Raw genomic sequence first — 27,080 nt, forward strand, 5'->3', positions numbered from 1 at the left:
CTTTAAATTTCATATGGAACCAAAAAAGAGCCCATATAGCCAAGACAATCCTAAGAAAAGAAGGACGCTGGAGGCATCATGCTACCTGACTCCAAACTATACTACAAGGCTGCAGTAACCAAAACAGCATGGTACTGGTACCAAAACAGATATATAGACCAATAGAACAGAACAGAGGCCTCAGAAATAATGCCACATGTCTACAACCATCTGATCTTTGACATACCTGACAAAAACAAGCAATGGGGAAAGATTCCCTATTTAATAAACAGTATTGGGAAAACTGACTAGCCATATTCAGAAAACTGAAACTGGACCCCTTCCGTATACCTTATACAAAAATTAACTTAAGATGGATTAAAGACTTAAATGTAAGACTTAAAACCATAAAACCCTGGAAGAAAACCTAGGCAATACCATTCAGGACATAGGCATGGACAAAGACTTCATGACTAAAACACCAAAAGCAATGACAACAAAAGCCAAAATTGACAAATGGGATCTAATTAAACTAAAGAGCTTCTGCAAAACAAAAGAAACTATCATCAGAGTAAACAGAATGGGAGAAAATTTTTGCAATCTATCCATCTGACAAAGGGCTAATATCCAGAATCTACAAGGAACTTAAACAAAGGTACAAGAAAAAAACAAACAACTCCATCAAAAATTGGGCAAAGGATATGAACAGACACTTCTCAAAAGAAGACATTTATGCAACCAACAAATATATGAAAAAAAAAGCTCATCATCACTGGTCATTAGAGAAATGCAAATCAAAACCACAATGAGATACCATCTCATGCCAGTTAGAATGGCTATCATTAAAAAGCCAGGAAACAATAGGTGCTGGAGAGGATGTGGAGAAATAGGAATGCTTCTTTTTTTTTTTTTTTTTTTTTTTTTTGAGATGGAGTCTTGCTTTGTTGCCAGGCTGGAGTACAGTGGCATGATCTCAGCTCACTGCAACCTCCACCTTCTGGGTTCAAGCAATTCTCCTGCCTCAGCCTCCCAAGTAGCTGGGACTACAGGCGTGCACCACCATGCCCAGCTAATTTTTATATTTTTAGTAGAGATGGGGTTTCACTGTGTTGGCCAGGATGGTCTTGATCTCTTGACCTCGTGATCTGCCTGCCTCAGCCTCCCAAAGTGCTAGGATTACAGGCTTGAGCCATCATTCCTGGCCAGGAATGCTTTTACACTGTTGGTGGGAGTGTAAATTAGTTCAATCATTGTGGAAGACAGTGTGATGATTCCTTAAGGATCTAGAACCAGAAATACCATTTGACCCAGCAATCCCATTACTAGGTATATACCCAAAGGATTATAAATCATTCTACCATAAAGACACATGCACACGTATGTTTATTGCAGCACTGTTCACAATAGCAAAGACTTGGAACCAACCCAAATGCCTATCAATGATAGACTGGATAAAGAAAATATGGCACATATACACCATGGAATGCTATGCAGCCATGAAAAAAGGATGAGTTCGTGTCCTTTGCAGGGACGTGGATGAAGCTGGAAACCATCATTCTCAGCAAAGTAACACAGGAACAGAAAACCAAACACTGCATGTTCTCACTTGTAAGTGGGAGTTGAACAATGAAAACACATGGACACAGGGAGGGGAACATCACACACCAGGGCCTGTCAGAGGGTGGGGGGGCAAAGGGAGGGATAGCATTAGGAGAAATATCTAATGTAGATGATGAGTTGATGGCACAGCAAACCACCATGGTACGTGTATACCTACGTAACAAACCTGCATGTTCTGCACATGTACCCCAGAACTTAGAGTATAATTTTAAAAATACAATAACAAATAACTTTACAACAATAAAAATAATACAAATAAAAACCAATATGATAGAACAACTATTTACATAGAGTTTACATTGTATTAGGTATCATAAGTAATCTAGAGACGATTTAAAGTATACAGGAGGGAGCTGGGCAGAGTAGCTTATACCTGCAATCCTAGTACTTTGCAAGGCAGAGGCAGACAGATCACTTGAGGTCAGGAGTTTGAGACTAGCCTGGCAAACATGGCAAAACCCCATCTCTACTAAAAATACAAAAAATTAGCCAGGTGTGTTGGCACATGCCTGTAATCCCAGCTACTCAGGAGGCTGAAGCACAAGAATCCCTTGAACCCAGGAGGTGGAGGTTGCAGTGAGCTGAGATCATGCCACTCTGGGTGACAGAGTGAGACTTTGTCTCAAAAAAATAAAAAATAAAGTATACTGGAGGGGACTGGGCACAGTGACTCATGCCTGAAATCCCAACACTTTGGGAGGCTAAGGGGGGCAGATGGCTTGAGCTCAGGAGTTCGAGACCAGCTTGGCCAACATGGTGAAACCCTGTCTCTACAAAAAGTACAAAAAAAATAGGATATGGTGGCATATACCTATGGTCCTGGCTATTCAGGAGGCCAAGGTGGGAGGATTGCTTTTGCCCAGGAGGTCGAAGGTGCAGCGAGCTGTGATCACACCACTGCATTCTAGCCTGGACAACAGAGCAAGACCCTATCCCCTAAAAAAATATATATATGGGAGGATGTGCGTATGTTATATGCAAATACTACATCATTTTATGTCAAGGACCTGAGCATCCTCAGATTTTGGTATCCTGGAGGGGTCCAGGAACCAATCCCCCTCAGACCCCGAGGAATGACTATATTTACTGAGAAGTTACTAACACCAAGAACTGTGCAAAGCCCATGTATAGATTGACTCCACAGTTCCCCAAAGTAGGTCTGTGGTCTAAGGTATTAGACCCACCTGCTATGGTCCTGAAAACGCAGGGATTTGTATTCATATCATTATTCCAGGGATCTCATTTGTAGCCAAGCTTGGGGGTATCTGTGCTCATTTAATCATTCAATAAGTCCACAGGTAGGACTTTGTATATTAGTTATACAGAGTGGGAAACTGAGGCTCTGGAAGCATAAGTGACTGGCACTAAGTTGACAGTCCCTCTGACTTCACAGCTGGGCACCTAGGCACTGCAGTCCAAATACTGGCAAAAAATATGGCACCACCCAGTGACTTAACAGCTGCCCTGGATTCTACTTTATGGATTGCCTGGCACTAAGTAAACACAATCTTGCCTTTTTACCTTTTATTTTCATTACTTAGGGGTGTGCCATGGACTTGGGTTCCAAACCATGGGCTTAAAATCCTTTCTAGATGTAGCCAGAGTGAAGCACCACTTCAGTAGCAGTTAATTACCTTTAATGATAATTGGTAACACTAATAATTGCAGCTCCCATTTACTGAGCGCTTACTACAGGCCAGGCCCTGTGCTACAGGTGATGTGTGCCCTTTGAACACATCATCTCCTTCATCCCGCCCAGGTGAATGTGGGCTGGGGATACTCACATCGCCCACAGCTCCCTCCCTCCCTCCCGGGTATGTGGGGAGACAGTGATACCATCAGGTAAGCCTGATGATGAAGCATCTTGGGCCTTTGCTACTATTTCCATAAAGAGGCAGTGGCTTTTGACCTACTTTCTGGGCCAAAACCCTCTCTGGGGATGTGGTGGCTCTGTGGCAAAATCTGACCACTGGTCTATCTCCTTGTGGTCAAGAATCAGGGTGGGGCTGTGGGTGCTGGTGGAGAGAAAGGGGGAGGAAAGATTGCAGCATGAATCAGGCCCTGGCTCCACACTTAATGGTCACCAAGAAGTCTGGCCCACCGTGGTGGCATTCCAGAGGCCAGAAGCCGGCATGACTCCTGCAGCTGGAATCTGACCACTGTGGCGTCCACCATAATGACACCTTGAGAGAGGCTTAGTGGTCACATGGGGTGTGTTTTATTCCCTACTCTTTTCCACTCTCAGCTGGGCCCTTGGGCTATCCCTGGGGAAGGGAGCAGAGAGCTATTCAAGCAGAATGCTCGGTAGGCAAGCACTTCCTCTGGGGACTCTTGTATTCATGCAGTCATTGGTTCCTCTGCCCATCCATCCATCCATCCATCCATCCTTCCATCTATCCGTCCACCCACCCATCTGTTTATCCATGCAGCAAATGCCTATGTCTAAGGCACACTTGTAGATATTTGGGGCTATGGGAAATACAGAGGAGTAAGATACAGACCCTGCTCTCAAGGAACCTGCACTCTCATATGGGAAACAGAAGTAAACTGACAATGCCGTAAACTTTGGGAGTAGTTTCTAGGAGACCTATTAAGCTGTGCTGAACAAGTTCCTTTGAATTACTCAGAGCCAGTTTGTCCTCTGGAGGCACACATCCCTGCTCAGATCTCAGCTCCACCAATTATCATCTGCATGGCCTTGGGTAAGGCACTTCACTTCTCTGAGCCTCAATTCCCTCATCTGTAAAATGGGAGTAATTATAATACCTACTTCAATGACTTGTGAGAATTAAAAGGAATATGTATATACAAGACAATGCCTGGCCTATAGTAGATGTGCAATCATTGGTTATTTCATTTCTCTTTTCTTCTTGAAGCTCTCTTGGCAGGGTACAGAAACAGATAAGCTCTGGTTCCTGTTACAAAGGGACTTAGAATGTAGTAGGAGAGAGTGACCATGGGTTTAGCCCTTGCTGTTTGCCAAGTACTGTAAAATGCTTCCTGTTTATTTTCACATTTAGTTTGTACAACACAGTGAAGGCTTTATAATTCCCATTTCACAGATAAGGTAACGGAAGCTCAGAGAGTTAAATTACTTGCCAAGTTTGCACAGCTAATAAATGGCAAAGCTGGGATCTGAACCCTGGTTTGTTTTACTGCAGAGTCCACAGTCAAACACTAGATTATAGTGTCTGTACACAGCTATGCATGGTAGAAGGTAATAAGTATCCTAATAAAGTGTCAAGCATATTGTTCTGAAAACACAGAGAAAGAATTTCTTGGGATTTTTTGGAGAAGATGGTATTTGAGCTCCATTGTGAAGGAGAAAAATCTAGAATATCAGTCTCATCTCATAGAAATCGCAGGTGGCAACTGTGGTCTTCCAGGCAGACAGTATAGCTTGGATAAAAGCATGAAGGTGAAAAGTGTGCAGTGCTTTGGGGGAGTAATCCCAGGATCATATACCATTTATAAAACCCGAATATTATGTTAGTCCGATCCCATTATCTCACCGGTGACAAAACCAAGGTCCTGACCCAGGCCCCATGGTAATGAGTGGCAATGCTGGGGTCAGCCCAGCATTGTTGGGGTGCAGAGTGTGGGATGGATAAGGCTCACCAGAAAAGTGGGAGTCAGATTACAGAAGACCTCGATTCTAGTGTGAGGAGTTTGGAAATGGAGAACTGGTGAAGGTACCTGAACAAGGTGAGTTCCAACCTATTGATGGCGGAACTGGAGGGACCACAGCCCCATGTGATGGGAATCCTGGGTGGGGTCCAGCAAACCCTTGACTTCGTGGGATTTTAGCCACTTCAACTGGTCTGGAGCTCTTCATCATGGGGACATTCATTTGCTTATCAAAACAATAGGTTCGCTTGAGGACTGGCAGTTCTAACAAGGTGTTTCAATTTTTCGATTTAGAGGTTTCCCCTGTTAAACAGATGCCCCCATAGAACTCTGTATTTTCTCCTTTGGAGCACTTATCACACTGTATCATTAAAGCTAATTGTATGAAAGTAGTGGATGTCTGGCTCCATGGTCGGATCAAAACTCTAGGGTGGGAGGGACTGCCGTCTGTTTTTTTCAACACTGTATACCTAACATCTAGCAAGGGCCTGGCATAGAAGGGCTTAATCAACATTTTTGAATGAATCAATGAACCAACCAATGAATCAAAACTAAGTTCAGCCCAATCAATTTCCAGGTAAGAAAACTGAGGTCCAGAGAGAAGCAATTCCTTCATTCAACTTGACACATATTCCTTGACCTACTATGCACCAGGCAATATCATAAATATAATGAACAAGACAGATGAGGTCCCTGTCCTCATATGGATTACGAGTGAATAAACAATACATGAGTAAACAGATAAATTGAAAAGGCAGTTCTGTTAGGTGCCTGTCTTGAGAACAAGGTTTTCCTTGGAAACAGGATGGGCTGGCCAGAGATGACTCTTCTTTTCCTTACTACACACTTCATCCCTCTACTTCCTCCAAACATTTTGAAGGTTTTAGTTTAAATCAACATGTGGAATCAACTCTCAGGCATTTTCTCCCAAACCAGATTGAACATTTGGAGTTCTGGGATGATGGGTTTGAAGCCACCAACAGCATTTGTGGAGCACACTATCTGCTTCTAGAAATATAGGCAGGCCAGGCACAGTGACTCATGCCTGTAATCCCAACACTTTGGGAGGCCAAGGCAGGCAGGTTGCTTCAGCTCAGGAGTTCAAGACTAGCATGGGCAACACAGGGAGATGCAGTCTCTACAAAACAAAATACACACACACAAAAAAATTAGCTGAGGTTGGTGGTGTGCACCGGTAGTCCCAGCTACTTGAGAGGCTGAGGTGGGAGGATCTTTTGAGCCCAGGAGGCGGAGGCTGCAGTGAGCCATGATTGTGCCACTACACTCCAGTGACAGAGTGAGACCCTTTCTCAAAAACAAACAAACAACAACAACAACAACAACAACAACAAAAAACCCAGAAAGAAAAAAAAAAAAAGTAGGGGAGACCAAGAGATAGAGCCCACAGCTTATATCATCTCAAAGGTCAGATTTCACTTGATGAGGCAAAAAGAACCATGGAGGTTCTCATTATTGTTTGAGTTTGCATTTCCTTGATTATGAATGAGGTGAAGCATCATTTCATGTGCTTCCTGGCTGTTTGAGTTTCCTCCCCTGAGGAGTGGTTGTTCATGGCCTTCTTTTTTTCTATGACCTCCGCCTCCTTTTGCACAGGAGGAAACTAAGGTTGACAGTCACATGACTTGCCTAAAATCAGAAAACTATTTTACATAAAATTACAGAAAACTATGTTATCTATTGTATGGTGCCTTCCTCAAGGTAGGTCCCTGCTCAAGACCTATGTGTTGAACTGAATTTAAATGAATAGAGAACAACCCTGAATGTGAGACACCATCCTTGGGTGGTGAAAAGAACACAGATCTGGAGTCAGCCAGCCCGGGAGGGCTCTAAACCTGGCTGTGCTGTGTGATCTTAGATAAGCACCAAGCCTCTCTAAGCCTCTGTTTCCTTGTGGAAATGTAAGAATCTCTATCCCCAGGTGAATCAGGGCACCTACCACAGGGCTTGCTCAGGGACCATTCCTTTTTCCCTCTCGCCCCTTCCTGAAGGATGCAGAACAGCCAAGTGCACAGGGTTGTGGAGGCCAAATCAATAGGTATGAATAGGAAGGCAGGCTAGATGATGGCCCCCAAAAAGTGCAGTCTTAATCCCCAGAGCTTGTGAATATGTTACCTTACTTGCTCAAAGGGACTTTGCAGATGTAATTAAGTTAAGGATATTGACATGAGAGATTATCTGGGTGGGCCCAATGTAATCACCAGGTTTATGGTCAGAAAGGTCAGAGATACAGAGAAAGAAGTGAGGACAGAAGGCAGAGGCTAGAGTGATGTTCTTTGAAGATGGAGGAAGGGGCCACAAGCCGAGGGATGGAGGCAACCTCTAGAAATTGATAAAGAGAAGAAAACAGATTCTTCCCCGGAGCCTTGGAGGGAGCACAGCCCTGATGACATCTGGGTTTGATCCAGCAAAACCCACTTCAGACTTCTTTATTTTTATTTATTTTTACCTCTTCGAGACAAGGTCGTGCTCTGTCACTCAGGCTAGAGTGCAGTGGCACAATCATAGCTCACGGCAGCTTCAACCTCTCAGGCTTAAGCAATCCTCCTACCTCAGCCTCCTGACTAGCTGGGACTTCAGGCACGCACCACCACACTTGGTTAATTTTTTTACTTTTTGTGGAGATGGGGTCTCACTATGTTGTCCAGGCTGGTCTCAAACTCCTGGCCTCAAATGATCCTCCCACCACAGCCTCCTAAAGTGCTGGAATTACAGGCATGAGCCACCACACCCAGCCCCATTTCAGACTTCTAATACGTAGAAATGTAAGAGGATACATCTGTGTTGTTTTAAGCCACTAAGTTTGGGGTAATTCATCGCAGTAACAGTAGGAAACCAGTAGAGATGACATCTTGGAAAAATCAAGTTTTCTGAAGGAAGGGAGAAACATGAATGGTGGTGAAGAAACAATAATAGCTCCTGTGTTGTTTTTCTTAGTGTTTATTTTATACCAAGAAGTGTTCAAAACCCTTGTTTCAAATTATTTCATTTAATCCTCACATCACCAAGTGAGGTAAAAGCCATCATCCCATTTGCCAACTGAGAGAACAAAGGCCCAGCAAGGGTGAAGAATTTAGTCCCATTAAGTCAGTAGAGGAGCTGTCATCAAAACACCATGATTTTCCTGAAGTGGAAGTCTATGGATGGCCAGAGGCCAGAGGAAGTCTATAGGCTTTAGTTTTAGAACTGGCAGGTTGCTGCCAAGTTCACTTATCTATGCCTAGCACTGCACTAGTGCAGGGGAGACCCACACTTCCTGGGAGATAGGATGTGGTAGAACACAGAGACCCAATCTGAACGATTCTGAAAATATAAGCACGTTCTAAAATGCCTAATTGTGCTTAAATAAAGTGGAGAGGGGAAGAAAAATAGAGATTGTGGCTAGCAGGGTAGGCTTTTGAGAGAAGGTGGAGCCTTAACTGGTCCTTGAAGAATGTATAGGAATTAGGAAAATGCGGAGAGGCCCCTCTGAGGGGGAAAGGGCTAGAGAAGGGGATGCTGCCTGTGCCATCCCAGGCTGCGATGTAGCAGAAACTCTGTCCTGGGAGAACTTACACAACTCCACAAGAAAAACCTTGAATGCGCCGAAAGCTAAATGGATGAAGGAAAGGAAAGGTTAGAAGACAGGAATAAGCAATTCACAAACACATGGAAAGATGTTCTGTCTCATTAGTTATCGAAGGAATAAAAATTAAAACGAGATGCAAATGGTTGCCTACCAAATCAGCCCAGATTTGAGAAAACGATAGTAGCCAAGGTTGCCAAGGGTGTGGTGAAAGACGAACTCTCATTCATGGCTGGTGGGAGTAGAAATTAGCAGAACTGTTTTGGAAAACAGTTTGGCAATGTGTCTTAAAAGCACGGGTATGTTGATATCCTTTGATCCTGTACCTCCTCCTCAGGGAGACTGGCTCCGGTTACTGTGAATAGGGGAAACCTTCGTATATGAAATTCTCACTGCATCCTTACTTACACAGTGGAATAACCACCACAGTGTCCCAAAGGGGAATGTGAGGTACATTATAGTGTCTCAACCTAGTGAAGTATTATGTATCCATTCAAAATAATGGCAGCAAAAATCTAGATTTGCTTTAATATTTTACATTAAGTGACTACAGCAGGACAAAAAACTTCATATCTGGTAGAGTAGCCATATGCAAAGTGTTTTTTGTAACTGTGGTAAACAAAACAAAACAAAACAAAACAAAAACTCCGCAACATAAATTTACCCCCTTAACTATTTTTAAGTGTACAGTAGTGTTAATTTTATGCACGTTGTCATAAAACAGAGCCCCAGAACTTTTTTTTTTTTTTTTGAGACAGAGTCTCACTCTGTCACCGGGGCTGCAGTGCAGTGACATAATCTTGGCTCACTGCAACCTCTGCCTCCCGGGTTCAAGCAAGTCTCCTGCCTCAGTCTCCTGAGTAGCTGGGATTACAGGCACCCGCCACCACGCCTGGCTAATTTTTTGTATTTTTAGTAGAGACGGAGTTTCACCATGTTGGCCAGGCTGGTCTTGAACTCCTGACCTCATGATTTGCCCGCCTCGGCCTCCCGAAGTGCTGGGATTACAGGCGTGAGCCACCGTGCCCAGCCAGCTCTAGAACTTTTTAATCTTGCATGACCGAAAATCTATACCCACCAAACAACTCCTCACTCCCCTCTCTTGAGTCCCAGGCAACCAGCACCCTACTTTCTGTTTCTATGAGTCTGAATGACTTCAGATACCTCACAGAAGTGGAATCATGCAGTATTTGCCTTTTTGTAACTGGCTTACTTCACTTAGCATAATCTCGAAGTGTTTTTTAAAGGATTCAAATAAAAGACGCCAAAACTTGTGGTTGGCTTTGAGTGGTGGATCTAAATATGGTTTTAAAACTTCTTTCTACATTTCCCTTTTTCCAAATGGTTTAGACTCATTTCTTTTTAAGGAAAAAGGACAAGAAAGCAGGTCCCAGAGGCCTAGGAAGTAGCACATTCTTAAATTTGTCACATGCTATGGAGGTGATAGGCTGGCACAAAGAAGACCTTAAGCTCAAGAAAAGACTCCAATGTGAGACCCAAAGCATCCAAGCTTCCCCCTGTCATCTTGCCTTCCCAGAAAGCCAGCTGCATTCTAGGTAAGGCCTGAGAGCTGGGGATGTAGAGGACACCCTGCCCTGGTTCTTTTCTCCAAGAATCTACCACTTCTGGGCCCAGTATTGATTAGTGACAGGGCCAGTTGACATTCACCGCCCAAGACAACTATGATTCATTCCTCCCTCTCCCAGGGAATGTTAAATAGCTGTCTGCTCTTGGCTCTCTCTAAACCCACCCAGCCAAGCAGCCCTCGGGGACCTAAGCCATGCTCCACCTGCTACGTGCAGAGTTAAAAGGAGGGACTGATGCTGAGTGGGTATAAATTAGGAAGTAGGTGGAGGGCACAGAAATACATCCGCCCAGTACTGTTTTTTGGGTCCACTGCTGTATTGGAAAATCCTTGCGGGCCCAGATCTTTTGTTGTCCAGCATCTCCACCCTCCAGCCCTGATTACAGGGTTGTAGACCTTGTGGAGACTTCATAAATATTCATTCATTGGATGAACCAAGAGCATCCTATCATTTGGGCAAACAGCTCATTTGAGGTGTGGTGCATTCATCTTGGGAAATCCACCAAGACACTGGAAAGTTACAGCAACAGGCAGATGACAGGCAGGGGGAGGAGACCTCAGGCAGAGGACAGGCAGGGAAGAGACCTCAGGCAGGGAGCTGGAAAGGACGCCAGGCACAGCAGAGGGGCTCTCGGTTACCTTCCATCCTGCCCTGCTTCCATGTTGCTACCTCTGAGTGCTAGACCCCTCCCCAACTTGATGTCTACTCCTATCCCTAAGAAGCATGATATGAACACAGGCAAGCACATTTCTCCCATCCTATTCAGGTCAGCTGGAATACAATAAGCACCAACTGCTACCATCCCTCAGGACCAGGAAAACCGAGTGTGAGTCCCAGCTCTGCTGCTTACAAGCTGAGTGACCTTGGGCAAGTCATGTATCCAAGGGGCAACACACTATCTAATAAATATGTAAGGCATGCCTAATTTTAAAATATTGATTTTTTGGGTTCTTGGAAACTTTACAAATAGCACCTACTTCTCGCAATGCCCTGTGACAGAGAGACTATTCTTATCCCCATTTTACAGAGAAAGAAAGTCTAGATTCAGAGAGGTTTAGAAAATTTCCCAAAGTCATAAGGCTATGAAGTGGTAGAGCTGAGATCTGGACCAGGTCTGATGACTTTACAACTTGGGCTCTGCCACCAGGCCATGCTGCTTTCCATCCACACCTACCTACAAAGCATTGCTGTAAGGCTCAAAAATGGGGTCACATATGTGAAAGCATGTTGTGAACTCCAGTGCACCGTATGATTATTAGGATGGCTGTGGAGACATTCACAGGACAGGGAGAGGGGAAGGGACTGGAAAATCTCAGGACCACCTACCACACCTGCATCTGTCCGTATAAGCTTCTCAATTTCCATGACGGTGTTTGGCCCCGAGGCAGCCCTCCCTCCTAAGGTGGGCAGGAAGAAATTCTCCCTGCTCTGAAACTAAGAGCAGTTTCACAACTAGGGCTGTGTCCCATGGGCTCTCTGCATCAACCAACTGACCTTTCCATCAGCTGACAAGGTGTCCTGAGTGCCTAATATGCATTCAGCACAGCGCCAAGCCCTCTGCCTTCACTGGGGGGCCAGGCCAGGCTTCAGGAGACAGGCTTTTGCCCCAAGGGAGCTGCCTAACTCCAGGGCTCTGGGGAAAGAGAGCCTGACTAGAGAAAGACCTCTTTCAGATGTCACTGGAGGTAAGAACACACAGATGACAAAATCACACGCTTTGTAGGTCTGGCTGCCTGAACTGGCTGTTGATTGACTCAACTCTACAATTCATCACCCATATATCATGGTTACTGAACAACTTCTCAGCAAAGCTGGGTGGCACAGCGATCAACTACGTGGGCTCCAGAATCAGACAGACCTGTGTTGGAACTTGGCACTGTGTTAATGAAATTACTTCAACTTTCTGTTCCTTAGTTGCCACATCTGCAAGATGGGGTAATATGATCCATTCACAGAATTTCTGTGAGGAGTAGAAGAGATGATGCACATGGAGGCTTCAGCACAGTGGGCATGTGGTAAGTGCTTCAGCATGTAGTAGGTGCTCAGTAAATGTATCTGTGTGTGTGGCCAGAGCTACTTAGTTAGATGGGTAACTAAGATGAATAAGAAAAAGGCTTGCCTTCAAGGATTATACGTTCAGTAGCAGGGTCAGAAAACTACAATCTATACTATAATCATGACTGTACTTAATATTTATATTTAATTATTCCATGCAATCCTTGCCCAATCAAGGTCAGGCAACGAAAAAGTTGTAGAGCCAGGATTTGAACCCAAGTATGGCTTACTAAGATTGAGACATTAATTTGGAGAAAAGGATCAGACCCCGAATTAGGAGACCCAGGAATGAGTCCTCTTTTTGGACCAACTTTCCTAGCTGACATATACATATATATATGGACATTTGGAAATGAATGTGCTGTGTACTTGTCAAGTTGATAATTATTACATATGATGGTAGAAACTGAAACCAGACAGTCCTACAGATAGTAAATTAGAGGCAAGGTCTGAAATCCTTTCTGACTTCTGAGCCTATGCTCTTTCCCACGTGCTATGTCGACCTGCCAGCCTTGAAAGTCTGATGAGAAATTCACCACGGATCTGCCAAGAAGCAATAGGCTCACCAGTCATTCATTGTTTTACTCTCAATCACTAGTTTTGAGGAACTGATGGATTTATACTAAGGTAATTGTGTCTCCTGGGTGACCTAATCATGACACTGGGCAATGAAGCAACGAGACAAGAGAGAATACTTTCACGGAGACTGCATGTATTCATGACCTACTGTGTGCTCAGCCCTATGCCAAACCCCAGCATACAGATGTCATGCCCTCCCTATGCTTCTAGGTTTGTGGTGAGCCAAGGCAAACACTGAGGAAGTATCCAGCCACACAAGACTCTAACCAGAAGCTCAGTTTTACTTTGAACTGTAATTATGAAGACCTTGGATTCCTACAGACCTGGGTACAAAACTGGGTTCTGATACTCAGTGCCTGTGCAGTTTTGAGCAAGTCACTTCACCTCTCTGAGCCTGTGAACTGGAGATGAGAGGGATGTACTCAGGGACGTTGGCTGACAAAGACTTCGTTGGGTTGTGCAAGACAGCGTGGGTTCCAAGACCACCTAGGGGGAACACTACAGCCTTGTGGTTGCCAACTAAAGAAAAATCAGGCATTTAAATAGTTTTACTTTTTCTATTTTTTATTTTTTGAGACAGAGTCTCGCTCTGTCACACAGGCTGGAGTAACATGGCGCGAGCTCGCTCACTGCAACCTCCGCCTTCCAGGTTCAAGCGATTCTCCTGCCTCAGCCTCCTGAGTAGCTGGGATTACAGGCGTGTGTCACTACGCCCGGCTAATTTTTGTATTTTTAGTAGAGACGGGGTTTCACCATGTTGCCCAGGCTGGTCTCGAAGTCCTGACCTCAGGTGATCTGCCCACCTTGGCCTCCCAAAGTGCTAGGATTACAGTTGTGAGCCATCGTCCCCTGCCTAATAATTAGTTTTATTAAGAGGATTGCAACCTGGTAGTCTTTCAGAGAGTTTATGTTAGACTGCTTCAAAACAGTATTTAAGTCCAGTTTATATGAAGATAGGGGTGGTTCTGCATGTGCTCAGAAGTTACATCAAACCTACTCAGAAGTTACATTAGAGCAAAACCTTATGAAAGTTTGGGTGCGAGGGTACATGTGTTTATAGATTACTGAGGCACAATCATTAGTCCTGTCAGTATCTTATGCAGAGGAAGAAGCAAGGGCCAGCCAGGATCATTGAACTTATTTTTTTCTAAAAATGCTGTAATTCGGGCAAGAGATGTGGGAACCTGTGCTCTATCCCGCTCATCATCTTATGAGCAGGAGGACTGCGCTGTCACAGAGTCAAGGGCTTTGTGAAATTCTGCTGGGAGGCAGAATGAGCAAACATTGCTCCTTAGCTCTGCTACTTTGTCTTACGTGGTTAAGAGTGGACTTGTGTAAGACAGACCGGGTACGGAATACTAACTGCTCCATGATAGCTGCGTGACTATGCAATTTATTCAATTTCCCAGGTCTCTCTGTTTTTTACAGGAACAGAATGCAGTGACAACAAGCTTCCTGGAGGAGACAGAGATCACAACACGGAACAGGAATAGCAAAACTCCAGGGACAAGGCCTCCAAAGAGCGCACCTATGATATTCAGCTGGACTTAAAAAAGAGAGAGAGAGAAAGAGAAAGAGAGAAAGAGAGAGCCTGGGGGTGCCACCAGCCCTGCAGCAACCCTGTAACGGCCTCATGCAGCCGACTGTGGGTGCGAGTGCCCGTACCTCCACAGGCAAAGATGGTGGCCCAGAAAAACCACTTTTGGTGTTAACGGCTGAGTGTAAATTTCCAGTCCCAGGCTGCACCAAGCGGCTGAGCTCCTAATGGAACGCCCTGATTGGGTCTGCTTGCCACCGTCCAACATTGAGCTCTCCTATTGGACAGAGCCTCTACACCAGCACGCCTCTCTGTATCACCATGAGCCAATTAGCTGAGGCCGGGCTGTGAGGTCACCCAGGGGACAGGGTTGGCTCCAGCTATAGCTGGGAAGGAGCCGTTTCCCGTAACGTCCAAGACTCCTCTGCAGTTCACAGCTTGACCTGGCTTTCTTCCCTGTGTGCCAGCTCCTCACGGCCATTGACGTGCAGATGGACTCGAGTCTGTCCTTCACAGGCACATTTATGAGGCACTGGCCAGAGTGGTGTCCTCTGTGGCCCTGGGACAGAATTTGTGTGCTTGGCAGCATTGCCTATCCAAGACCAAGATGGTGGAAATTACCCGTGCATTACTTGGAAGTCTGGATAAGACTCGATTGATGGCTGCCGTGACCCAAGCACCAAGAGGGGCATCAAGATGATGCAGATGTGCCCGTGTCCACAAAGAGCATCTGCCTCCTTGCAGAAAGAGAAAAACAGTTGCAGAAATGTAATACAAAGTAGAAAATATCCATGCCTCAAAAGAGGTGAAGATAGCGTGCAAAAGAGGTGAGGATGTAGAGCTCTGGGAAGACTGCTGGAGCTCTGGGGCAGGAAGGACGAGAGCAGATGGCTTTTTAGGACAATGCCACTCTGGCCATCACTGAGTGCTGCGAGGAACTCACAGTTCTAACAAGCTCTCTCTCAGTGGGAGACAGAGGAGTATAGTGGTTGGAAGCACAGGCCTTGGAGTTGGCCCACTGGTTTCAAATTCCTCTTCTATTTTCTAGCTCTGTGAACTTAAGAGGTTTAAGTGAGATGAAAGTACCTCAGTGCCCGGCATATAGACGAATGGCTATTATCAGTTGTCAAATGAACTATCACACGCCCTCAGATAACGCATCACAAACTCCAGGATCCACAACGACAGGACTAGAACCTTAGCCTCTTCCAGTTCTTCGGTAATCTGCAATTCAGGTTGAAGGGTGAGAAGAGAGGATGGAACAGACAGACCCACACGGGCCTTTACTCAACTCCACACCTCCTCTCCGGTGGCCTTAAGTGAGGCAGGGAAGGCTCACCTGGATCCCTGAGGTCAGCGCTCCATCTCGCCCTGATGTCTGCCTGGTCTGTGATGCTGCCCTGGCCTTCCTGCATGCCTTGGTCCGGGCTGACCTTTCACCAGATGAAATGGGCCCTTTCAATGGTTGAGGAAGAGAAAGACTGGCCCCTGCCTTCTGTAGCTTGTCATTAGGGGGCAGTCAGCAGCCTAGGGACATGCAAAAGTTTCCAGCCCTTTAACTCTTGATTCTCAACTCCTTCCTTCCCCAGCTCTCCCCCAGGTATATTACGAGCAGTGGGGGCTTCTAGTGTGAAGATAATCCCTCCGCAACTTTAAGACTTTAAGAGTTTCATAACACTCTCCTTCCAGTTGTTCGTTACCATATTCACATCTGTAAGAGGTATATTTTAAAGCCCCAGCAAGGAAAGAATTGTTGGGCCTTGCTCTGTGTTTTGCAGTTGCCTTTATTTTAGTACTAACCTGAAAATAATTATCTGTGGCTAAGTCTGCTTCCACTGGGGTCCTCAAGGGCCGGATCTGTGTCTGATTCATCTCTGTGCTCCCGGAATTGAGTACAAGACCTGGTACGGGGTGGGGGTGGGGAGGTGCCCCATGAATACTTTGAGGGGTGGATGGATGGATGGCATAGCTCATCCATTTGGGCCTAGACACTTGGGAGCTCATATCACAACAGAAAACTGTCCCGATTTCTCACCCTCTGACCTGATCTAGGTTATTGCCTAAAATTCCCCCATTTGACAGTTCATCTCTTTGAATTCATCATTTACCGCCTCGGCCTCCTGGAATTTGGATTCTCTTTTAAAATCAGTTCGTCAGGGGTTCTGGAGAGTTTTAAGTGTCTGGAGGGTTTTAAGAGTTTCATGAGTCCCATGAAAGTGTTTGCAAGATTTTCAAAATGTGTGGGTACAGTTTCCTGGTGGTGAGGTTACCACTAGCTTTCGTCAGATTTCCAAAGGGGCTGTGACAAGAAGAGGTGAGGAAATGCTTTCTGAGGACCCTGGATCATCAGTCCTCTCATTTATAGAGGGAAGAGAACGACACTCACAGGATTGTCAGAATTCAGTGGTTTTGGTGCTTCCTCAAACTGTATTGGGTCTCCTACATACACCCCTGAGTGCACACTGGAACCTCCTGGAAGGATTTCCATTGCTCTTGAAGCCTTCCTGTGGCCCACGTGGCCCTCCAGGCCCTCTCACAGCTTGCTCTCCTGTCTCTCCCCTCAAGCCACAGCTCTTTTTACTTCCTTGAGTGACCCTTGCTTCCTCCCATCATGGGATCTTTGCACTTCCTGCTCCCTCTTCCTGGAATGCTTTCTCAGAGGTGCCGCCCTCATTCCCTCTTTGCCTGAATAACTCTTGCTTCTCCTTCAGATCTCTGCATACTTATCTCTTCTTCAAGGATGACTTCCCTGACCATCCTGACTAGACTAAAACCCTCCTTCACAGGCCCTTAGAGCACTGGGAACTGCTTCAGCACACTACTGAAGTAGTTTTATGATTTTATATTGACTTTTGTGATTCCTTAATTGGTGTCTGGCACCACCACTGCATTGTGGGCTCCAGCAAGGCAGGAGCCAAATGCATACTTTTCCTCTGCATTCTATTCCCAGGACCTAGCACAATATATACACGTAATAGGTGCTAAATAAAAGGGTATTGGGAGCATCAAAACTCTTGTTTTCATGTACTAGAGCAGCCCTAGCTGGAATACTTTCTCTAATGCTTTCTTTGTTGTTTCTGCAGAATTCATGAGGTGGGCTTATTCTCATGAATAGTGTGGGATGGTCAGTCTGGGTGTGGACTCTAGAACCAGACCGCCTGAGTTCAAATTCTGGCTGTGCCTCTTACTAACGCAGTAACCCTGAGCAGATCATTTAATCTCTCGCTGACTTGGTTTTCCTCATCTATGATAACATATGGATACGATAACAGTACCTACTTTATAGGGTATTTGTGAAGATTTGATTAATTCACACACATAAAGCCCTGAACAGTGCCCAGCATGTGGCTATCATTATTAGCCTCCTCCTATGTTTGGCATTGACTACTTGAATGCACCTAAACGTTAGGAACCAGCAGTTTTTTAGACTTCTTCACTCTCTTTTCATTTACTTAACTAGCACAAGTAGTGAGGTAATGGCAAAGCCATTGCTGATATGCAGATCCTGGGGGCTTTGTTAGGCTTATTAGCCAAATAAACCACTATCTTCCAAACTCCAGCCTCCCTTGTGGAATTCAAACATTAGTTTCAGCAAAATGACACCTGACCACATGTCGGGTCTTGGAGTTTTCTTACTAAGAGATGAAACTCCAAATATTATATTAGTATATGGAACCCAGGGTCTTGAAGACAGAATTCATTAATGCCCCTGAATCTTCAGCATGAATAAGGGCCCAGACTTTTCCTTTGAGCCTGGGAAGGAACTAACACTTGTTGAGCATCTACTATATCCCTGGCACTCTACAGACGTAATTTTCTAATTCAGTCCTTATGTCAATCCTACATTTTGGAAATGAGGAAAGTAAGGCTCAGAGAGGTTAAACTATGTACCCAAGGTCACACAGTGGAAAAAACTAGGATTTGAAAATAATAGGACTGACTCCAAAATCTATGCTGTTTTCATTCTAATACCTGGGCATTTTTGTTAGAAAAAAGCTCTGAAAGTTTATTTGGGGCGATAGAACAGTTCCGTATCCTGATTGTGGTGATGGTTATACAAGCCTGTACATGTGATAAAATTTCAGAGAAACATGAGCACACACACATAAGAGTGCATGTAATGTAGAAACTTGTAAAATCCAAAGAAGGTCTGTTTTTGAGTTAACAGTATTGTACCTATGTCAATTTCCTGGTTTTGACAGTGTACTTTGGTTGTGTAAGATGTTATCATTGTGGGAAGCTGGGTGAAGGGTACGCAAGAACTCTTTTTGTATGCAACTTATTATGAGTCTGAAACTATTTGAAAATAAAGAGTATTATTTGTTAAATGAATTCTGACAGTTAATAAAGGGGGAGCTGAGAGTGGCTAATAAACAATGGACATCACTATCTTACTTAAGGTCTCTTGGGCTGGGGGTCAGGAGACTTGCAGAGGCTGAGGAAGAGGCCACCCTGCCCTTGTGCCTACCCACAACCACAGCGGCCCACAGCATGTCCAGTGGACACCCCTGGAGTGATGCAGTTGACAGTCATGCTCATTAGTAAGACAGACTCTGGTTGGTCTGGTCTAGGAGTGTGCTTAAGCCAGCTTGAACCAGCTCTCCAGAGCCATTATGTTCATCTCTTCCTAACTCTGCATGTAGTAAAGTTAGAGTAATAGCTTAAAACTAGCCGTGGTGGGAGTCTCTACAGCATAGAAATCAGCAAATGCAACAGATCAGAGTTGGTTTTTTCCTGAACAGCACACCACTACCCCAGTCTACATCATATGCCCACAACAGAAAGATTATCTTGTGCTTCTCCAAGGATGACAGGGTTCCTATTATAGGCACTGGCTGTAGCACCAGCCCAGTGTCCAGCTGTCTTTAGCAAGCCACAAAGATCTGACAGGCACTCACACACAAGGCCTTGAGCTATGGCACTAGTTAGTGCCTCAAAATCTGCAGATGAGGCGCGGTGGCTCAAGCCTGTAATCCCAGCACTTTGGGAGGCTGAGATGGGCGGATCACAAGGTCAGGAGATCGAGACCATCCTGGCTAACCCAGTGAAACCCCGTCTCTACTAAAAAATACAAAAAACTAGCCAGGCGAGGTGGCGGGCGCCTGTAGTCCCAGCTACTCGGGAGGCTGACGCAGGAGAATGGCGTAAACCCGGGAGGCGGAGCTTGCAGTGAGCTGAGATCCGGCCACTGCACTCCAGCCTGGGCGACAGAGCAAGACTTCATCTCAAAAAAAAAAAAAAAGTCTGCAGATGACAAATCAGGTGAAGTCTTCATAGCTGTGTTCTGAACAAGCCAGAGGGACTGCAGTGGGCAATGTGGCACAATAGACATAGTCTTGGACTAGAAGTTCTAGGCTTGGTTCTACAGCACCTTGGGCAAGTCACTTCTCTCTGGGTCAGTGTCCTGAGGAAGGGAAGGAAAGAGCATTGTGCTAGATGGTCCCTGAAGGCCTTCTCTAAGAACGATTTACTTTCAAAATAAGAACTCAGCCCTGGATCTGCCATCTACTCCCTGCGTGGCCTCAGACAAGTCCCTTCACCTCTCCGAGGCCTCAGTTTCTGCATCTGCAAAAGAGGATAAGAATCCCTTTTTCAAAGAATTGTTCTGAAGCATAAATGAGTTTTAGAAGGTGTGTCCCCTGCCCTCAAGGGGTCCCAGTCCTGTAGGAAACATAAACCCACCCAGATCAGTGAATGCTGAGTTTCCTGAAGTATGAGCCAGGAGATGATTTCAGTTCGTGTTCAGACTCATGTTTTCTGTTAATAATTGCATATGTATACATTTATTTTAAGGTACCTCAGGAAAAATTAATAATGATTCACCCAAGAGTGCATGGACACTATTGCTAAGAATAATAATTTTTTAAATTGAATTGTTTAAAATCCAACTTAGAAATGTTCGGTAGCTGGGTGCAGTGGCTTACAGCTGTAATCCCAGCACTTTGGGAGGCCAAGGTGAGCAGATTGCTTGAGCCCAGGAGTTTGAGAGCAGCCTGGACAACATAGAGAGACCCCATGTCTACAAAAACTACAAAAATTAGCCGGGTGTGGTGGTGTGCACCTGTAGTCCCAGCTACTTGGGAGGCTGAGGTGGGAGGATTGCTTGAGCCCAAGAGACAGGGGTTGCAGTAAGCTGAGATCACACCACTGCACTCCAGCCTGAGTGACAGAGTGAAACCTGGTCTCAAAAAAAAAAAAAAAAGTTTGGCAAATGAAAACACAGATTGTAAGGGAAATCTCAAAAGTGAAGCTTTGTAGATGCTGAAATGAAAAGTCCTTTTCAAAATGGAGGCTCCTGGCTCCTTCAGTTCTGACGCTGTGGGAAAATGGGTGGGAGATGTGGAGAGGCAAATTTGGGAGTCATACATGAAAAACCTTGACAGCAGTTCTACCTGTTAACCAGGGAGAGAGGGCGGGCTCTGAGGGGTTTCTGGCCATTGACAAGGTTGTTCTAGAAGCCATCAGATCAGCAAGGGTGCTCTGGCTGGGAGTAATAGAAACTGTGACTCAAAGTGGCCTCGACAAGGAGGGATCTTATGGGCCTCATCACTGGAAGTCCAGAGGCTGGGCAGGCCTCAGGGCTGGTCCTGTAGCAGCCCCACAGAGCCTGTGGGGTCCCAGCTTCTTCCTGTCTTTCTGCTCTGCAGGGCACAGTGCTGGTCCCGCCTAAGGCTGGTTCCTTCTGCAACCTTTGAAGGATGGTCACCTTCTGATTTTAGTGTTTCCCCTGGCCACATGCTTTCTTCTTCACAGCTGGAGGAAGAGAGAGTGCCTCTTCCTCAACCGTCAAACAAAAGTTATTTTCAGTCTGACTGGGACAGGGTCCCCTGCCCACCGCTGAGCCCGTAACTGTTGCCCAAGGAACGCCATTCTCTGCCAGCTTCAGCCTAGGTTCCTTAACCAGTCACTAGAGAGGGAATCACTATGAGTGGCTTGGACTAATCTGGGCTGAGGAAGACTCCTCCACTGGATGAAACAGCGAGAGACAACCATGATGTTCATCACCGTCATGACTGTCAGATGGTCACCAAGCTCACTTCCTCTTCTTCCTGGGCACACAGCTGCACTATATTTCCCAGACTTCCTTGCAGTCAGGCATGGCCACATGATAGTTCCAGGCAATGGAATATGGATGTAGGTGATGTGGACCACTCAGCTCCCTAGAATAGAAATGTTTCTAAGGCAGGAGCCAACAAATGTTTTCTGTAAAGGATCCGATACTAAATATTTTCAGCTTTGCAGGCCACAAATAGTTTCCATCATATCTTCTTCTCTTTCTCTTTCCTCTTCCCTTTCCTTTCTCCTAGCTCCATCCTTCCTCTCCTCTCTTTCTCTGCCTTAGTCACAACCCTTTAACAATGTAAAACCATTCCTAGGTCTAGGGCTATACAAAACAGGCTGCTGGCTGGGTTTGGCCCAGGGGGATAGTTTGCAGCACCTGCTCTAGGCTGGCAATGGGAGCCACGTGTTGAAGATGGCTGGCAGAGGCATAAGATGCCAAAAAAGTGGGTCCCTAAAGTTACTGCATGGAAGAGAGTCCCCAAACAGAGCACCCTCATTTAGATATAACTACCGTGAAGAATGAACTCTTTTTTAACATTCTTTTTTTGTGTGATAATACATAACATACAATTGATCGTTTTAACCATTTTTAAGGGTACAGCTCATGGTATTCACACTGTTGTTCAACCATCACCACCATCTGTTCACAAAACTCTTTCCTTTATAAAGCTGAAACTCTGTACCCATTAAATAACCACTCCCCATCTCCTCCCAACCCAGTCCCTGACATCACCATATTCTACTTTTTGTATCTATGAATTTGACTACTCTAAGTACTTCATGTAAATGGAATTATATAATATTTGTCTTTTTAAAATTGGCTTAATTCTCTTAGCATAGAGTCTTCAAGATTCATCCATGTTGTAGCATGTTGTAGCATCCATGTTGTAGCATCCATGTTGTAGTCGCCTTCCTTTCCCTTTTTTTTTTTTTTTTTTTTTTTTGAGACGGAGTTTTGTTCTTGTCACCCAGGTTGGAGTGCAGTGGCATGATTTCACTCATTGCAACCTCCACCTCCCAGGTTCAAGCGATTCTCCTGCCTCAGCCTCTTGAGTAGCTGGGATTACAGGGGCCCACCACCACGGCCAGATAATTTTTTGTGTGTTTGTAGTAGAGATCGGGTTTCACCATGTTGGCCAGGCTGGTCTCAAACTCCTGAACTCAGGTGATCTGCCCGCCATGCCCTCCTTTTTTTTTTTTTTTTTTTTTTTGAGACAGAGTCTCGCTGTGTCATCCAAGCTGGAGTGCAGTGGCATGATCTCGGTGACTACAGGCCACTTTTTCTATTTTTAGTAGAGATGGGGGTTTTACCATGTTGGCCAGGCTGGTCTTGAACTTCTGACCTCAGTTGATTCACTAGCCTCGGCCTCCCAAAGTGCTGGGATTACAAGCATGAGCCGCCATGCCTGGCCAATTTCCTTCCCTTTTAAGGCTGAACAATATTGCATTGTCTGAATAGACCACATTTCATTTATCCATCTGTCTGTCAATGGATATTTGCATTGTTTCCACCTTTTGGCTATTGTGAATAACGCTGCTATGAACATTAGTGTACAAATATGTGTGCCTGCTTTTAATTTTTTGAGGCATATACCCAGAAGTGGAATGACTTCTATTGTTTTAAGCCTCTGAGACTTTTGTTGCTTATTTGTTATAGCAGCAAGTGTTGAAAAATACAATTGTCATTATTATCATCATCATACTTTTAAACCATTTCTTGAACACATAGTGTGTGCCAAGGACTAAATCAAGGCTTGTATATGAATTTTCCAGCATGATCTCATTTAATCTACAAAATGACCTGGTGAGGGAAATGCTATTTTATCCCCACTTTAGAAGTCAGTAAACTGAGGCTTAGAGAAGCTAAATGGATTATCCAAAATTACATGGGATCTCTGCACGTGAGTAGCTCACAGGCTACTGAGGAACAGAGACAAGAAACAGACAATTCCAAGGCAGCATGGTGAGTAGTGTGCTCAACAGAAAAAATGTTTTGCAAGTCTTCAGCTCAGGAGGAAATAGTGGGCAGTGGACAGAGAAGGCTCCCTAGAGAAAGTGAAGTCTAAGCTGAGCCCCAAGAATAGAGAAGGTGTTACTTGACAAGGAGCTGGGGAAGAGGGCTCGGGCAGGCAGGCCAGCATGTGCAAAGGCCCAGAGGTGAGTTAGAGACAGCATGATTTATGTGGACAACTGGCAGGATAGGCAGATTCCAACCCAGGTCTGTGGGTTCTGAAGCCTGTGTTCAACCACAGTGTTGTCCTGCCTCCCCTGAAAGGAGGAGAGGGAAGGGAGTGAGAAAGGAGCAATGGTCCCTGAGATTCCTTCCAGACCTGAAGCTCTAGTTCTGTGATTGCCTGAATCAAGCTCTGTACAAGTATCAATGTGGGATCCTTCATCATCATTCTCAGGAAACACAGGCAAGTGGGAATCTGGTCCTCATGCCTAAATGTTCTGTGAGTGCATTTTCAAACACCTGAGGCCATACGCGAAATTCAGATTACTCTCCCAAGTTTTGGGGGATTTGGCCTGCATGAGAGCAGCCCACCAGGCCTACCACGTTGGTTCATCAATATTTAATACACAAAACCTGCCTGGGCTCAGGCTCAGGCTCAGTGAGTGTGTCTAAATATGTTATTTTTTTTCTCACCTTCCAAAGGTCACGAGAGGCCAGGTGTGGTGGTTCACGCTTGTAATCCCAACACTTTGGGAGGCCGAGGTTGGTGGATCGCTTGAGATCAGGAGTTTGAGACCAGCCTGGCCAACATGGCAAAACCCCGTCTCTAACTAAAACTACCAAAATTAGCCGAGTGTGGTGGTGCATGCCTGTAATCCCACCTACTCGGGAGGCTGAGGCAGGAGAATCACTTAAACCCGGGAAGTGGAGGTTGTAGTGAGCTGAGATTGTGCCACTGCATTACAGCTTGGGTAACAGAGTGACACTCTCTCAAAAAAAAAAAAAAAAAAAAAAAAAAGTCACAAGGAAAGGTCCCCGGGAAGGACAAAGGGTCAGGCAAGGGCTTTATCCTTCTCTGTGGAGCCTGTAGGCAGGTGGGCAACCTCCTGGCCTCTTGGCTTGGTTGCACTTCCCCAGGCCCACCTAAGCCCAGTGTTGGGCTTCTCTGCCCTTCTGCGCGCAGGTGCGCAGGGGCAGCCTCCAGAGTGTCCCAGTGTCCCCGTTCCCAAGAAGCAACCACTAATACCCACTGAGGGTTACTGTGTTCTGCCACTGTTTTGAGGGAATATCCCCACGTTGGCTTTTAAAATCTCATAACAGGCTGGGCGCGGTGGCTCACACCTATAATCCCAACACTTTGGAAGGCTGAGGCAGGCAGTTCCTTTGAGGTCAGGCATTCGAGACCAGCCTGACCAACAGAGTAAAACCCCACCTCTACCAAAAATCGAAAAAATAAATAAAAATTAGCTGGGCATGGTGGCACAGGTCTGTAATCTCGGCTACGCTGGAGGCTGAGGCATGAGAATTGCTTGAATCCAGGAGGTAGAGGTTGCAGTGAGCCAAGGTCATGCCACTGCACTCCAGCCTGGCCGACAGAGTGAGACTCTGTCTCAAACACAAACAAACAAACAAACAAAAAAACCACTCTCATAACAGCCCTATGTGTGAGGGATAATTAATATCACTGTTCCCATTTTAGAGATGAGAAAACTGAGACACATAAAGGATGGGTGACTTGCCCAAAGTGAGGTTCAAACAAGGCTGTCTTGCTCCAGAGTTTGAGCAGTGACTCAACATGCCATCCTGCCTCTGTAGGGTCCCTACAGATAAGAGCAGGGGCTAGAGTAGAAATATTTGGAGAAAGGGAAGATTTGGGGTTTGACAGCCCTGAATTTGAGCCCCAGCTCCTCCATTGTGCCTGTGCCACCTCTGACAAGTTGCTTAACCTCTCTGGGCCTCTAGGACTCAGTTTTCTGATCTGCAGAGTGGAGAGCATAATGAACATCCCCCTTCCCACCAGGATTCTTGTAGGCAGTAAATGAGATGACAGATACAAAGTGCCTGGCACACAACAGGCAGGCAGTAAATGGTAGCCCTTACTAAGAATTACACAATTAATCGGATCAGGACTTTTGCAAGAAGACACTGCAGATCTAGGCCCGTTCCTGGTAATCAGTCTCAGGGACAGGAGCCAGCACAGGATTACAGAAAGTGCTCCGGACCAAGAATTGAGAGTCCTGGGATTGCGTTCCAGTTCAGTCACTTGGGGCAGAGTGCTGCTCGGCCCTCAGCTGGAGGGAATCCCCTTTTAAATGGGGGAAAGGGGTCAGCCTAGATGTTTCTAAGATTAGTCCCAGCTCTGGCATTCTGGGATTCCTGAGGTAGGACAGACACATTCGGTCATTCAACAAACACCAAGTACCCAAGTGGACAAGACACTGCAGAAAGTAAAGCATTTAAGGTAGTATTTGTCTTGAAGAACAGGGAAAAAATTTGCTGGCAAATGGCTCTTTTTCACCACTAAAAGCAATGTGCAAGTGGATATTCATATGCAAACAAACAAACATGAAAAACTTTATCAAAAAGTTTTTTGTCACCATTGCACTCCAGCCTGGGTGACAGAACGAGACTCTGTCTAAAAAAAAAAAGTAAGATACACAAACATAAAGATAATAAAATAAATACAAAGTAAAATATAATAAAAATTATAAAATGCAAAAGTAAAATACAAACAATAAAATGTTTGCAAATCATATACCTGATAAGGGACTTTCATCTAGAACATATAAGGAACTCTCAAAACTCAATGGTAAGAAAACAGACATCCCAATTAAAACTGGGCAAAAGATTTGAAGAGACACTTCACCAAACACAGTGCTAAGATGGTAAACACATAAAAGATGCTCAACATACAGTTGTGAAAATTAAAAAGACTATAGCTTTTTGTTTGTTTTTAGACAGGATCTCGCTCCATCACCCAGGCTGGAGGGCAGTGGTGTGAACACGGCTCACTGCAGCCTCAACCTCCTGGGCTTAAGCCGTCCTCCCCACTTAGCTTGGCTTGAGTAGTAGCTGGGACCACAGGCATGCATCACTACACCCAGCTAATTTTTTAATATTTTTGTAGAAACAAGGTCCCACTATGTTGCCCAGGCTGGTCTTAAACTCCTGGGCTCAAACAATCCTCCCACCTCAGCCTCCCAAAGTGCTGGGATTATAGGTGTGAGCCACTGCACCCGGCCAAAAAGACTGTATGAAGTATTGGTGAGGATGTGGAACAATCAGAGTTCTCATACACTGTTGCTAGCAATGTAAAATAGTACAACCACTTGCAAACCAGTTTGGGATTTTCTTAAAAAGCTGAATATACCCCAGCTATGTGATCGAGCCATCGCAATCCTAGGATTTACCCAAGAGAAATGAAAGCTTGTGTCCATTCAAAGATTTGTGCATGAATATTCAGAGCAAATCTGAATAAGAGGATATTATTTTTCATAG

At 45.2% G+C, this 27,080-nt stretch overlaps 2 long non-coding RNA genes across 3 annotated transcripts in view; one reads left to right on the top strand and one right to left on the bottom strand.

The window, feature by feature from the left end:
• LOC141408614 (uncharacterized) overlaps positions 1 to 27,080 on the bottom strand; it is a 46,099-nt gene that overhangs the window by 14,865 nt on the left and 4,154 nt on the right. Inside the window, exon 3 of one of the 2 annotated variants that reach the window (XR_012424473.1) lies at positions 21,610 to 21,726. The exons of the other annotated variant lie outside the window; for it this stretch is intronic. This is a non-coding gene — a long non-coding RNA (uncharacterized lncRNA). Of the gene's footprint in view, positions 1 to 21,609; positions 21,727 to 27,080 lie in introns of those variants that run through there. 2 annotated transcript variants of the gene reach the window in all.
• Positions 12,310 to 18,940, top strand: LOC141408616 (uncharacterized). Its single transcript, XR_012424474.1, has 2 exons — positions 12,310 to 12,410; positions 14,458 to 18,940. It is a non-coding gene; the product is annotated as an uncharacterized lncRNA (long non-coding RNA).

Source organism: Macaca fascicularis, chromosome 1 (assembly GCF_037993035.2).
Source record: "Macaca fascicularis isolate 582-1 chromosome 1, T2T-MFA8v1.1".
NCBI lineage: Eukaryota > Metazoa > Chordata > Mammalia > Primates > Cercopithecidae > Macaca > Macaca fascicularis.